We start from the raw sequence: 12822 nt of genomic DNA, 5'->3' as shown, positions 1-12822 counted from the left end.
CCTGCTCGTGCTCTCTCCCATCTCATGGCATCTCTTTGCTGAGCTGCACAGAAGCTGCTGATGCTCAGAAATACTTTCTGTTGCTCAGGGGTCCATCTGTCTCACTGCAATTTATAGGAGCAGGGTCTCATGCAGCAGACCCAGCAGAGTCCATTGGCAGCAGCGATGGATCTGAAGGCAGATACCTGCCTTGTTCTTCAGCACACACGCATCTTCTCCAACATGCAGGTGTCAGGTCGTGAGGAATCTGACGTCAGAAAAACTCACTTCGTGGTTGCTGATCCCTCTTTTATCCTCCTTTTTCCTGCCTCTGTGACATTCTGGGTGCCTGATAAGAGTCATGTGCAGCACCCCGAGATAAGCCCACACAAAGAGCGCTCTTGTTGCCCCCAGCCACCAAGTCTTTAGATAAAAGACTTCTCCAGCTCTCACCACCGCTTTCCTGGCGGTGGAAAAGGAAAGGAGACAAAGGAGCGATGGAATGAGGGAAGAAACTGAGGCGGTACCAACGGTTCGGCTCGAGACCCGGCCAGGCGCTCCGGGACAGGGGGAAGGGCAGAGCGCGAGCGGATCGTTAGAACAAAGAGCAAATGCAACGGCAGAGACATGAGGAGGAACTGGAATGGACCCCATGGAACCGAACCGAAGCACGAGACGAGCCACGAGGGCAGCACGTGCTTTGCTCCGCAGCTGAGACGGCCAGAAGCAGAGAGCGGCTGGAGTCCGGTCCGGAGTCCGGTCCGAATCCCGGCCCGGTTCCTCCTCGTGCCAAGTCCGCAGGGGATGCCGCCCCTCCCCTCCCAGAACCCAAAATGCCTCCTTTGCACATGGATCAAACCGACCTGTGCATCCCTATGCACAAAATGCATCCTGCCTGTTCCAACTCGTGCCTGCACTCACAGACAAAAGGCTGCCGGATTCGAGTCTGCATTCTGCTTTATGTTAAATTCTAGTGCTGGAAATGCTAAATCCAGATATCTGCTGTGATTTACTTTCCTTTTGAACAGCAATCAAATTAAGCTTGACTTTTACTTAACTGCCTCCAGGTGGGCCCCCATGGCTGGGGTCTAGCACTGAAAGCAGTAGGTGTGTAATCAAATCGAGTTAGACAGTGATTGATATTTCGCATACCCCCTAATTATGTTATTAAAGATCTGGCACGTTGTTTGATGTCAAACGATACGCGGTTGCTGGAAATGAAATGCAATTCATTCCTTAGTTTGGAAGGGAGGCTGATAATGGGTTGTGAGACACCAGCCGTGTTCTGCCAGCCTTTGGGGTGCGTCGTGTGCAGTTTTGATGTGCATCAGAATGAACCCGTGGGTGTGCCCGGATTGAGCAGACCATATATTGGTGCAGTCCTTTATCTGATGGATCTTTATCTGATCTAATGACATATCCCACTGCATCTGGCAAATCTGCACCACGAGGAACTTCAGCATAAGAAGCAGATTTGGTTTTCAGATGTTGTGGGGCTGTTGTTACCTACAATGCAGCCATTGGGATTCCCTCCATCCATCCCCAGCCCCGTGACCAGGCTCCAGACTCCCTCTGTTATGGGAACCATAACCACATTAGTGGCAATTCCTCATCCCTATGGAATAGATCTCATTCACTTTCCTCCCCTCACCCCAGATAGAAACCAGCATAACATACAGGTTTATCTACACTTGAAAGTTAATTGAAGGTTATAGTAGAGCACGGGTTTAAAGAGAAAGAAATATTCTTCAATAAGCACACGGAGACAGCTATTCTGGAATAAAAGGGTCCTATTTAGTTTAATTCACTTTCTTTAATCACTAATCCTAAACAGGTGATTAGCTCTTTATTAACACACTGAAACCATATCCCAACCCTTCAAAAGCCATTTCTTAGAATTCCCAGGATAACAAGGCTGGTCACAGACCGTAATTAAGCTCAGAGTGAGGAAGTGCTGTTCTGCATGGGAGAGCCAAGCTGAGCTGACCGGGTGTCAGACTGAAGCTCCACTCCAAGTCCCACAGCCACGTCATCTTCCTTTTGTTGGTAATTGCAGCACTGGATAGAGAGCAAACTCCTCAAAAGCAGCATTAGCTGAACTGCCCCCTTGTTTCTTTGTACAATCAGGAGGAGTGCTTTGGAAATGAGGTTTTTATGATCCGTTATAACAACCCTCCAGCACAGAGACTTCGCAACCAGAGGTTTCAATTTATTTGCATGATGGTTTTAGAAAGAGTTACCCACAACAAGATGCCCTCAGAGCATCATAAATAACGCGCTGCTAAGGCTGAATCTCTGTAAGAAATCCCTCAGCACAGGAGAATGAAAGAAATTGACCGAAATTCCAGAAATACAGAAATTACACAGGAGAAATAACAGAGGAAATATTCTCTCAAGCTTTCACAAGGAACTGGCAGCATTTCATTCTTAGGTAATTTATTCCTTTTATTTAAATTAGCCATTGCTGTGTTTTCTGATGCAGTCTTGTAACAGAAGCAGCCTCACAAGCCTGGGATATTGGCCTTGGAAATGGAAATATATCAACCCTGAAAATATATCTGGGTGTTTTGGTAGGAGACACCTGTATCATGAGAAGGACTTAAAGTGGGAGTTTAAGGGCTTCGCAAAACTAAATCCTTGCCAAATGTGCAGATTTAACTCATCCTGTAGACTTGGTCGGGTAGGATACAATTATCTGCTCTTTTCAATTTAAAATGGTAGAAAAAAAGTATTAAATTAAGTTCAAGAGAGCTTTTCAATCAGACCTCGAGAAGCCCAACAAAAATCCTACAGTGGATTACTGAAGTGGATACTCAAAGCATGGGAGCATTTGAAAACTGAATCCATATCTTAAGTAATTGATATTGGCCTTGTAAAGCAAATTGTAAGGACCTTACTCTAGAAGGATCTTGGGCAGAGGAAGCCCAGCAGAAGCTGTTTGTATGTGTATGAACCTACGCTTGTCAGCCACACAGAACAATGTTCAGGGTCCAGCAGTAAATACCTTTTGCACAATGAACTAGATCTATTGGTTCCATTTCATACAATGCTGAGCCTTTAAATCAAGGCAATAATACAAGCTGACTCCTTGCACACTCACAGCTAAGCACATACTTAGCACTGCAGAAGTTGGGCAGGCTCAGGATGCTCTGCCCTTCCTTCCCTTCAGTCAGAATTGACGGGAGGCTTAGAAACCTCACTTATCTTCATTGAAAGCCACCACTGGGGCTGTATAAACCTTATCTGGGCTTTAACAAAGCTGCTTTCGCAACTGCACCAAAGAGCTGCAAGAATGATGCTAATGCTCAAGGCCTTGGATTAGCTTTAATTCTTCGCGCGAAAGCTTGAGAAGGGCCAACTCTGGGAGAGATACCTTACAGAATGCAAGGCTGGAGTGATTTCTGAGGTCTGTATATGGAAAATTCAGTGAAATAAGAATGTCCAGAAACAGAATGTGACAACTGGAAGTACCAGTTTAACAGCAGCACCAGTTAATTCAGCTCCAGTTCACATCATTGGCCATAATGACACAGTTCAGTGCATGTCATAGAATCATTAAGATTGGAAAAGACCACTAAGATCATCTAATTCAACCATCAACCCATCACAAGGATGGGTTCATGAAGGGATGAGGTTCATGAAATGACCTGGGTTCCTTCTTCATTCTGTCTGAGTGGGTTTTTCTCTCCCTTTTAGCTATTAGGAATGAAACCTTTTCAGGACAACTTGTTTAAGAGAAGAAACAAAACAGCAACTCTCAGCACAGCAAGGTACCAGTTTTCTGCACTGTTCTGAGGTATTCTGCAGAAAACAAACTGCTGCATCCAAAGGGAAACATCAGGAAGTTCACCACCACAATTATCTCTTTCGCCAAACGCTTAACACCCTGCAGCTCAATTGAAAATAAATAGGTCAGCTGGATTGAATGAAAAATCACTTAATTGAGGCATTTCTTACTTTTAATTTTGCCCATAAGAACTGAATACTCGGCTGGTGTTTTTATTGAAGCTACCTGATTTATATAACGCTGAATTAATTAATTTTGAATCACTATTTGATCTCTTACGATATTGCTTTACTTTCTTCCTCCTGCTTGCAAAGAGTGATTAGGCTGTGCCACTAATGAGAAACATTAATAGTTTTAAAATACATCATTAAACTCATTCCTTGAACGCATTAATATTTCTGATTTATTTTGAATTCAAACACCAGCTCTTCCCCTTTAAGTAATGAAAACTCCACTCTGCATTTCTAATGCAAGCAGCTGGTGGTGTGCAGGGGTGTCTGCCTTCCCAGCCCTGTGACTATGTATTAAAGTGTAGAAATCGCTAAATTCAGTGACCAACTCTTCCTTCCATGTCCAATAGCCTCAATGACCAATAGAGCAGATAACAGGAAAATTCCTAATGCATCCTACAGCCCTAAATATTCCTCATCCTACAGCACGCTCTGTATTTCAACTGGAGATTCATTCCTATGAAGAACAGTTCTGCCAACACACAGCAGCCAAGGAGCTCACCCATCAATTACCATCAATGAATAGTACAAAAGGAAAAAGAGGAAGAAAACAAAAAGGTTTTTGGGATCCCACATAGCAAAAAGAGCAGAAGAAATGAAACTAAAAATTATTTCCACTGATGAGGATGCCGGCTCTAAGACAAACCATGTTGAACATGTTGCATCAATTTCATGAGCCCATCTCACAAGGAAGGTTCGGGGGTTTCCAGGTTTGTATTGTATCAGTGGTTCGGCACAGTTCACTGCTTTCAGATGTGCTCACTTCAGATTGTTTGACTGCAGCTGGAATTCATTTGGTGATGGATTGCATTGAGAAATGTAAGGAGGCATTTAATAGCAATCGCATCAGATCGCTTTGCTTGTGCAGTCAAACAGAAACATATTACTCTGCTAGGGTAAAGCAATAATGGATTTAGGCAACAGGGCACAGATACATGTGTGTATGACAGTGACCAGTATCTCTGAGCTACATCCTTTCCTTTGCTTCTATGGAAATGACAGTGGAGACCAAACCAGTATGTATCAATCAATAAAAGAAATTCAAGATCAAGAAATAAAAATAGGCATTACCTCATCAGTAGCAAAACAAGATGCCAACTTATCTGAAGCTGTGCATAGGATTGATGGTTAATTTCCTTGCAAAGCTTTGCCCCCTTTGTAAAGGAAAAAGGACCTTTTTTCTTCCTTTCCCCCACTCCCTCCACTGCCATTTAGTATATTAAGCAGGGAAGATGAACTTCCAAGCACGAACCCAGCTCTTGCTGTCATGATGCCCATCTCCCAGGTGCAATACAACAAGCAGAGTGAAATTTCTTTCCAAGATCAAGCCCAGCGAGAGTGGTGCTTTTGTGGTGTTTTTTTTATTGCAGATCTAATTTATCGGTGAACAATAAGGGTTATAAAAGCAGTCGTCTCAAGGTTAACGTGCTACTCAAAAATCCAGCAGTCAAGCAGAGTGAATAATTCATAACTAATTGCTTATTTAATTGCACACTCTTTGTACATGATGCAAATGTAGTATTCCTGGAGGCTTCAGGTTCCCCCCTTCTTTTCAGCAAGCCATAAAACTTCTCTATCTGGTCTCTAACACGTGCACTTTGCTGTTTGACTGGGATATTTCCATTTCCCAAATAGATTGCTTCCAAAAGCACTAATTGTAGCATCGTGATAACAACAACCCAGTGAAAACTTTGTATAATCCATTTTTAAGCTCTGCCTGTGTGTTCTTCTCTTTGTTGGCAAAATAATTAGACTTATACATGGGGTTCCTGAAGGAAGGACTCACACTGAAGATGGAATGTGCTGTTCCACTGCACCAGCGTCAGACATTGGTTTGTCAGAACAGACACAACTTTGCCACTATTTCTAGCTCAAAACATCCATTCCTTTACTCTTCCTCCTCTGTGCCCTTTTCTAAGCTGACCTCTAGCAGACAAAATATCACCCCCACATCTGGATGACACCCACAAGTGCTCACAATAGAACAGTGACATTTTACCATTAGCCAGCACATGCATTTTGCTGCCTACCTACAGCAGAAGAGAGGGGTGGTGATATATAAAGATCCTAATTCTATTCATACTGACATTTAATGTGGAATTCCAGCAAGAGAGAAAACCTCTCATTTTTAAGCTCTTCTCACAGACAAGTGGGCTAGAAAATGAGGTAGAAGTTTCAAACCCTTGCAAAGAACTTGCAAAACCAACTGACCTGCTACATGGAAATACCAGCGTGTTTTAATTAAGCAAAATAAAATATTTTAAAAGCCTCCAAATTGAAGTCTTTTCAAAGGAAAGGTATTGATTTCATCAGGGTACCAAAGAACTTAATCTCATCCAGATGCAGCCTCTTGGTTTGAATCCATCCAGTTTTAATGGCAAAAAGTCCATTTCAGTTCTTCTACTCCAACCACACAACTCCTCTCTTGGCAAAAACTCTCCCTGAAGCCATTACTCCATTCTCTACTTCTTAAGTGATATAATTCCCAAAGAAAACTGGAGAAGCAGTTCAAGATTAAAACATTATTTATTATATTTTTTTTACCCTAAGAAATGAAGATGTTCAAGTCACTACCTGCCTCTTGGCAGTAATTTGCATGCCAATGGATTATGTGGGGTTTTAATGTGTAATTGTTTTGTGATTCAAAATGAACTGTTGCCATAGCAATCCCTACACACTATGTAAGATGTATTGTTAGTGAAGTGTCTCAAAGAAAAAGCTTACCCAGACATGCACTGACAGCTTCAATAGCCTCCATAAGCCAACCCATAGATCTCGATGTCTGCACACTCAAGACATTTCAGAACCAGAGATCCAAAAAGAGGGAGGTCAAAAGAACAAGCCACCAATATTAGCCATTTTTTAATTCTTTTACAACAAAACTCTCACACAGCTGATGTACATTGGGAATTATTTTCTAGTAGAGGAGCATCCTGGTTTTAGGATTTTTTAGGAAATATGTGAACAAAACTCCCCTTTCCTAGATCCCCTCTGGTCCACAGCAACAAAGAGTTGCCAGAAGGACCAACACAAACTTCTTGCTACATCACAACAGCATTTTTCAGACTGACCAGCTAAAAAGGAGCTGCTGGTGTATTATCAGCTGAAGTACTTGCAGTTTTGAGACTATTTATTACAACGCTTTAAAAGGCATTGAACACTTACCTTGACCTAAACAGATTACAATAAGCAAACAAACAGGGCCCTATTTTTACTCAAGAGTTGTCCACATTCTCTCTTTAAGTTCTCTTCTATTTCTACAAATAGAAGTTTTACCAACCTGTAGTTGAAGCCCTTAAGATTTCTTTGCTGAACTACAATAGTTTCCATTTATACCCCCAACTCCCAGTGCAACATATATATCAAGCTGCTCTTTCAACTCCCGCATTTCCAAATATTTTAAACACCTTAATGGCTTTTCTCGGTGAACCATAAAAATTATTTATAAATTCATTTCAGGACATTCATGCAACAAGAAACTCATAACGTATCATGGAACACAAATTATGTTCAGTGGAGTACAAAAAATCGTTTGGGTCTTTGTAGATGCAATGAAGAAAAAAAGCCAACAGCTTCTCGAAGTGGTCTCTTACTACAGGCAGTCACCAACTGCCAGGTGAGGAGGTAATGAGTTATTTGTTCCAGAGTAATTTTTTAAACAAACAACCTGACAGGAAAGAACAATCTCTTCTAAGACTTAATTTGAATTAAGTACGTTTGGTGAGTTGCAGAAGGATCGTGGTACTTCATCCAGTATTTTTCACATCCAAGTAGCTGCAGCATCTGCTTTTCCCTAAGGTTAATACTAACACCATGGGCTATTAATCTTTGTTATCTCTCCACAACTGAGCAACACTCCACAATCACCCCAATGCTGACATTTCAGGGGAAATGTTTTTAATCAAGATTCATATGTTATTGGGACTCCAGAAGAAGGAGAGGTTAGTTTCTACATAACTAATGATATGTGAAGTGCTGACAGCTGGTAGTCGTTTTGGAAACATTCAGCTGTTGGAGGCATAACTGTGTGAACACGAACACAATCAGATGCATAAGATTATAAACCACTAAATCTAAAATTTAAACTGAATTCAAAGTTCTCAAAACACAACCAGCAGTTTTGACATTTTACTCCCAAGAGTCATCTGCCATGGCCACGATCTGGGTTATACCCACAATGGATCATAGCTCAGTCATGGAATTTGGCAGGTAGAAGAGGGTCTCTCTACAGCTCTCTTGTTCCTGTTTGCCCTTGTAGCAGGCTTACTGTTGTAGCTCATCCTGTAGGGCTATAGTACACTGAGAAAAAAAGGCTGGAAGTTATTAGCCAAGAACTTTTGGATACCCTTTTAGGCCCAGCTGGTCACCTTTAGGACAACACCTCAGTCCTTTTGGCCATTCTCAAACAAATGTTTTTCTCTTTCTGTCTATCATCAAATGCTGTCCATCTGCCACACCTTCTCCTTCCCTTTTAGTAAAGAGCACAGAGATTGCTTGCAAAGAACCATTAAAAGATGATAATGACAAAGAGCATGCTATCTTTTTAGCACTGATGGAGCAGGATTCTCTTCTCTGTAGCAAATGGGTCCTAACATCTCTTTTCAAGTTTAGTATAAAGTATTTCAAAACAAAGCGTAATCTGCCAGATCTGTAATGTAGACTTTTAGTAAGATCCTTTGTGCAAGGAAAAGGACATAAACCACCTGCCTTTGAATTCAGATGGAAACACTGATGATCTAAATCATCCAACCCTGGTGTATAAATGAAAGGCAACAACCAGACCAGGGACTGATCCCTGGAGAACTCCTTTATGATTCACTGTGGAAGATGAAAAGCTGTCTATGTAAACAAATTGTTTATGGTCTGTTAAGCGAAAGTAAAACCAATGGAGTGCAGCAGATGCAATTCCAGCTGAGGATTCAATCTTACAAAAGTGCACGGGTCTGACCCTGCAGCCCTTTTTCATAAGAACCACTTCCCTGCAGACACTCAAACAAGCAAGGACTGCAGAACTTGCCATCTGTGCCCGATTGGTCTCCAAAGAAAAGAGTCAAAGCTTGAAGCAGCGCTTTGTGTTCTGCCATTTGAAGGAGGGCAGAGAAGCTGCAGCCAAAGGCAAGCTCTGGGAGTACAACAGCATCAATCAGTTCCTGCATTGCCACCATGATCATCCAGAGAAACGTTACTCTTCCAGAGAGCTTCACTATTTCAGGTTCCAGTCTTAACTCAGTTATAGAGTCATAGAATCCCTAGAGTTGGAAGGGTTCTTTAAAGGTCACCTAGTCCAACTGCCCTGCACTGCATGGGGACTTGCACAGCTACATCAGGTTGCCCAGGTTCTGACCCAGACTCAACTTGAAAGTCCCTGGGCATCCACCACATCTATGTGTTCTGGTGCCTCACTGCCCTCACTGCAAAAGACTTTTTCTTTATATCCAACCTAAATCTACCTTCAAGTTTGAAAGTTAAGAGCAATTTGTTTTCTGATGGACACTGGTGCCTGCTATTTCCTGTTTCTTTCCAGACATCATCACACTCAAGCTCAGATTTCTTCATTAACCCAAGGCTGGTATTTCCCAGTATCGCATGACAGCTGCACCATGCTGAGCAGAGGCAATAAAACACCTGCACGCTCTATGTACTCATCCAGGCAGACAGGAGCAATGGGGATTCAGCTAATAATCCTGATGTTCTTCCATGCCCACCTGGCCTCCTTTATGGCATCCCTTAGGGCATTATACCTCACACCACTTTTTCACTTTGGTTTTAAAACTAACAACCCTTTGACATTTCCAGTTTACAGGCTCTTGATAATTGCTACTGTGATCAGACAGCAAGAAAGAATAAACACCGCCCAGCAGAGCCCTGGGGAGGGGATTTGTGATTGTGTAACAAATTCACAGGTAAAATAAGATATTACAAATCCATTCCTGTACTCATCTTTTGAGTTTTAGGGTTTGTAACCACCCCGTGGGTCCCAATTAAAGCTGGCCTCTGCAGGCCCGTACCACAAGAAATACCCACTCTCCTAACAGAATAGGGATAAGTAAACGTCTGGCACTGGGAAACATTCAAAAATCAAATCGAGTGTGAAATATGGGATGCTGGAAATAGAAAGAGATAAATGGTATTAAGTAGTAAATAAGTGAGACAAGGTATGTGTTGTTCAAGTGTGGCCACTGGGGTGGGGAGAGCTTGCCCTACCCAGATAATTGTCTTCAAGAGAAAAGTGTAAAAGATTATGAAATCTGGAGTATTTTTGTATTAGTCTGAGATGTGCACAGATCACTTCTTCTAATTACTTCTGAAGGGGAAGACATTTATCTCATTACTAAATTAGTGCCAACAGCAGATAAGGAAGATGTCATGCCAAACCAGCTCTTAATTCTCAGATGCATCTCTAGGAGCATTGTCTAAATGTCCGTATCTCCAGAAGGCAAAAAAGTCATAATCACAGGACAAATCTGATCTTAATAAGCAGAAAATCGTAGGAGCTTCCCACATCTGTTTTCTTCTTATTAGATTAGCAGTGGTGTCACATTCGATGTCATGCCACTATACACTGACCTTCAGCAACTTAAAAGTCGCTGAAGCTTTTGGAAGGAAGCTTTTGGAAGCTGCTTTTCATGGCAAGGAACACATGTACACAAACTGTGTAAGTGGAGATGTCTAAAAAGTGCCTGACCAGGGACATGGGGGAGCCCATATGCAAGTATCCCCAAATAGCATCCAGCCACCCTCAAAGCTTCTCTGAGAAATGAGAAGCGTTTGTCTTAAAAAAGAATATTAAAACCAAATTTTTGCACATTAACCACAGATGGAGGAAATGCAGAGAGGAGACATCCCAGCATCCAATGGGATCTATTGTGTAATTATGCACCTAAGTAGGTGAGCTGTGAAACACAATTTCCTCCAGTGGTGTAACCAAACAGCCCTTCAAGTACCCGGCTACAAAGTTATCTCATGTGAAGTCTGCAATTCAGAAATGACAGAGCTCAGCTCCTGAAAGATATTCTGCAGAGGCAGCAGAATTTGAACACTGCTCAGCATCACATCTGTGCAGCCTCACCTGCTGAGTTCAACCACGTGTTCGCAGCAGCATCTGGGATGAGAAGGATCAGGTTTGGGGTTTGATGCTGAATTCTGTCTTGGCCTTCCTCTAGGCTGATGAGCACCATGTTCTGCCTTGAAAATGTCTATTTTTGCACTTGGACTATTTTATTTCCTTACTGTGTTAAAATGAAAAACTGGCCAAACCATCTCAGCAGTGCCTGTCACACACTTGCTTTCTTCTGCAAATCCTAAAGCTCTGATTCTCTTCATTAAGTCACTGATGATATAAAGATAATCCTCTATGTCAACTATCACCAACACAGTTAAATGCATAGAAATGATGTAGAAATTGACCTGTACCATCACTACAGTACAAACAGAACTTTCTGAAGAGGAAATCCTTCCACATCCACAACCTAGAACTCAAAACAATAACGACCTGAACTTTCAAAGCTTTCTTCTATTAAATGCTGTGACAGGATTCAAAGCTTTCCAAACTTTATAGATCGTTTAAAACGAACAGAAGCACAAATAAAATATCCCACCTCCACTCCACACCAATAAAGCCATCAGCTGTGAGAAGACAGAAACAGAGTTATCAATCACTCCTCCCTGCAAAAATGCAAGCCCAGCTGAAGGTCAATCCAATAGCCTGCCAAGCCCAGTTTATCTGGTAGTGTGTGCTTAAAGAACAAAGTAATCAGAGACAAGCACACAATGATACGTCACTCATCCTCGTGGCAGATTTGCAACACGTCTTTGCCAGAATTCTCCCCTCCATCTTTCCCCTGAATATCTGCAGTGATGGCAGCAGTGCAATGCATGACGTTCCTTGGAGTTGGAAGTGCTTTGTAAACAAATAGCCACATCTTCAAGTACAAAACAAGCAGATCCGGCTTTCAAACATTTGGCAAGGTGCAGGTGCACGATGACAGCGTGTTAAATTCATTATTCAACACACTGCAGAGTGTAACATGTCAGAGTGACAATTTGTACCGTACTTACCTCCAGTCAAAGGTATTAGAACAGAACGACGGGTGCTTGAGCTACAGCAATACAGCAGAAGAGACATCCAACCTGGAGCAGCAAAGAAAACCACTTATCAGAATTAAATGTCTTCATAACAAAGGGGAATTCAAGGAAATATTTTGAGCTGGAACAATTTTGTTGATAAAACCATTTAAACAACAAAAACAACTTGCAGTTGTTTCCAGTATCCTTAGAGAGTTGTACAAAAGTGGGTTCCCAAATGATATCATACAGCACTTCCCTTTTATTCTTAGTGATCCAAAGAACTCAGTGGGATCTGCTGCACTTGAGTCTGCTCAGACAGAGATGTTGGTCTTCCAGGATGGGCTGAAACCAGATGATCTTTGAGGTTCCTTTCAACCCAGGCCATTCTATGATTCCAATGTTCTTATCTGTGTCCTTGCTGATGAGAACATATCCCCATAGGTTGGCAGAATTGGATCATCCCAGCTCCACTTCCAGCCTGCAGGCTGACCTGGAGCTGGGGAGGTCGGTCTGGTTTTAAAGTGAGGATAACACTGATACTCACTGCCAAACTCTTGGAAATGAGTCAAAGTAAAGCACATGCTACTAGGACAGGCATCATTTTTAGGGTTAGTGCTGCAGTCGAGCTCCAGACCACGTCATTTCTCCTGCTGAAGAATTCTCCCAGCAGCAAGCAAGCAAAACATCCTGAAAATACTTAAGCTTTAAGTTGATAAACAAGAAACCTCCGCTGCAGGCACCAAGGGCATAAAGGCAACG

The sequence above is a fragment of the Coturnix japonica genome, chromosome 10 (genome assembly GCF_054131305.1).
Source record: "Coturnix japonica strain WE chromosome 10, WE-NBRP24, whole genome shotgun sequence".
Classification (NCBI taxonomy): domain Eukaryota; kingdom Metazoa; phylum Chordata; class Aves; order Galliformes; family Phasianidae; genus Coturnix; species Coturnix japonica.
This window is presented reverse-complemented; position numbering follows the sequence as displayed.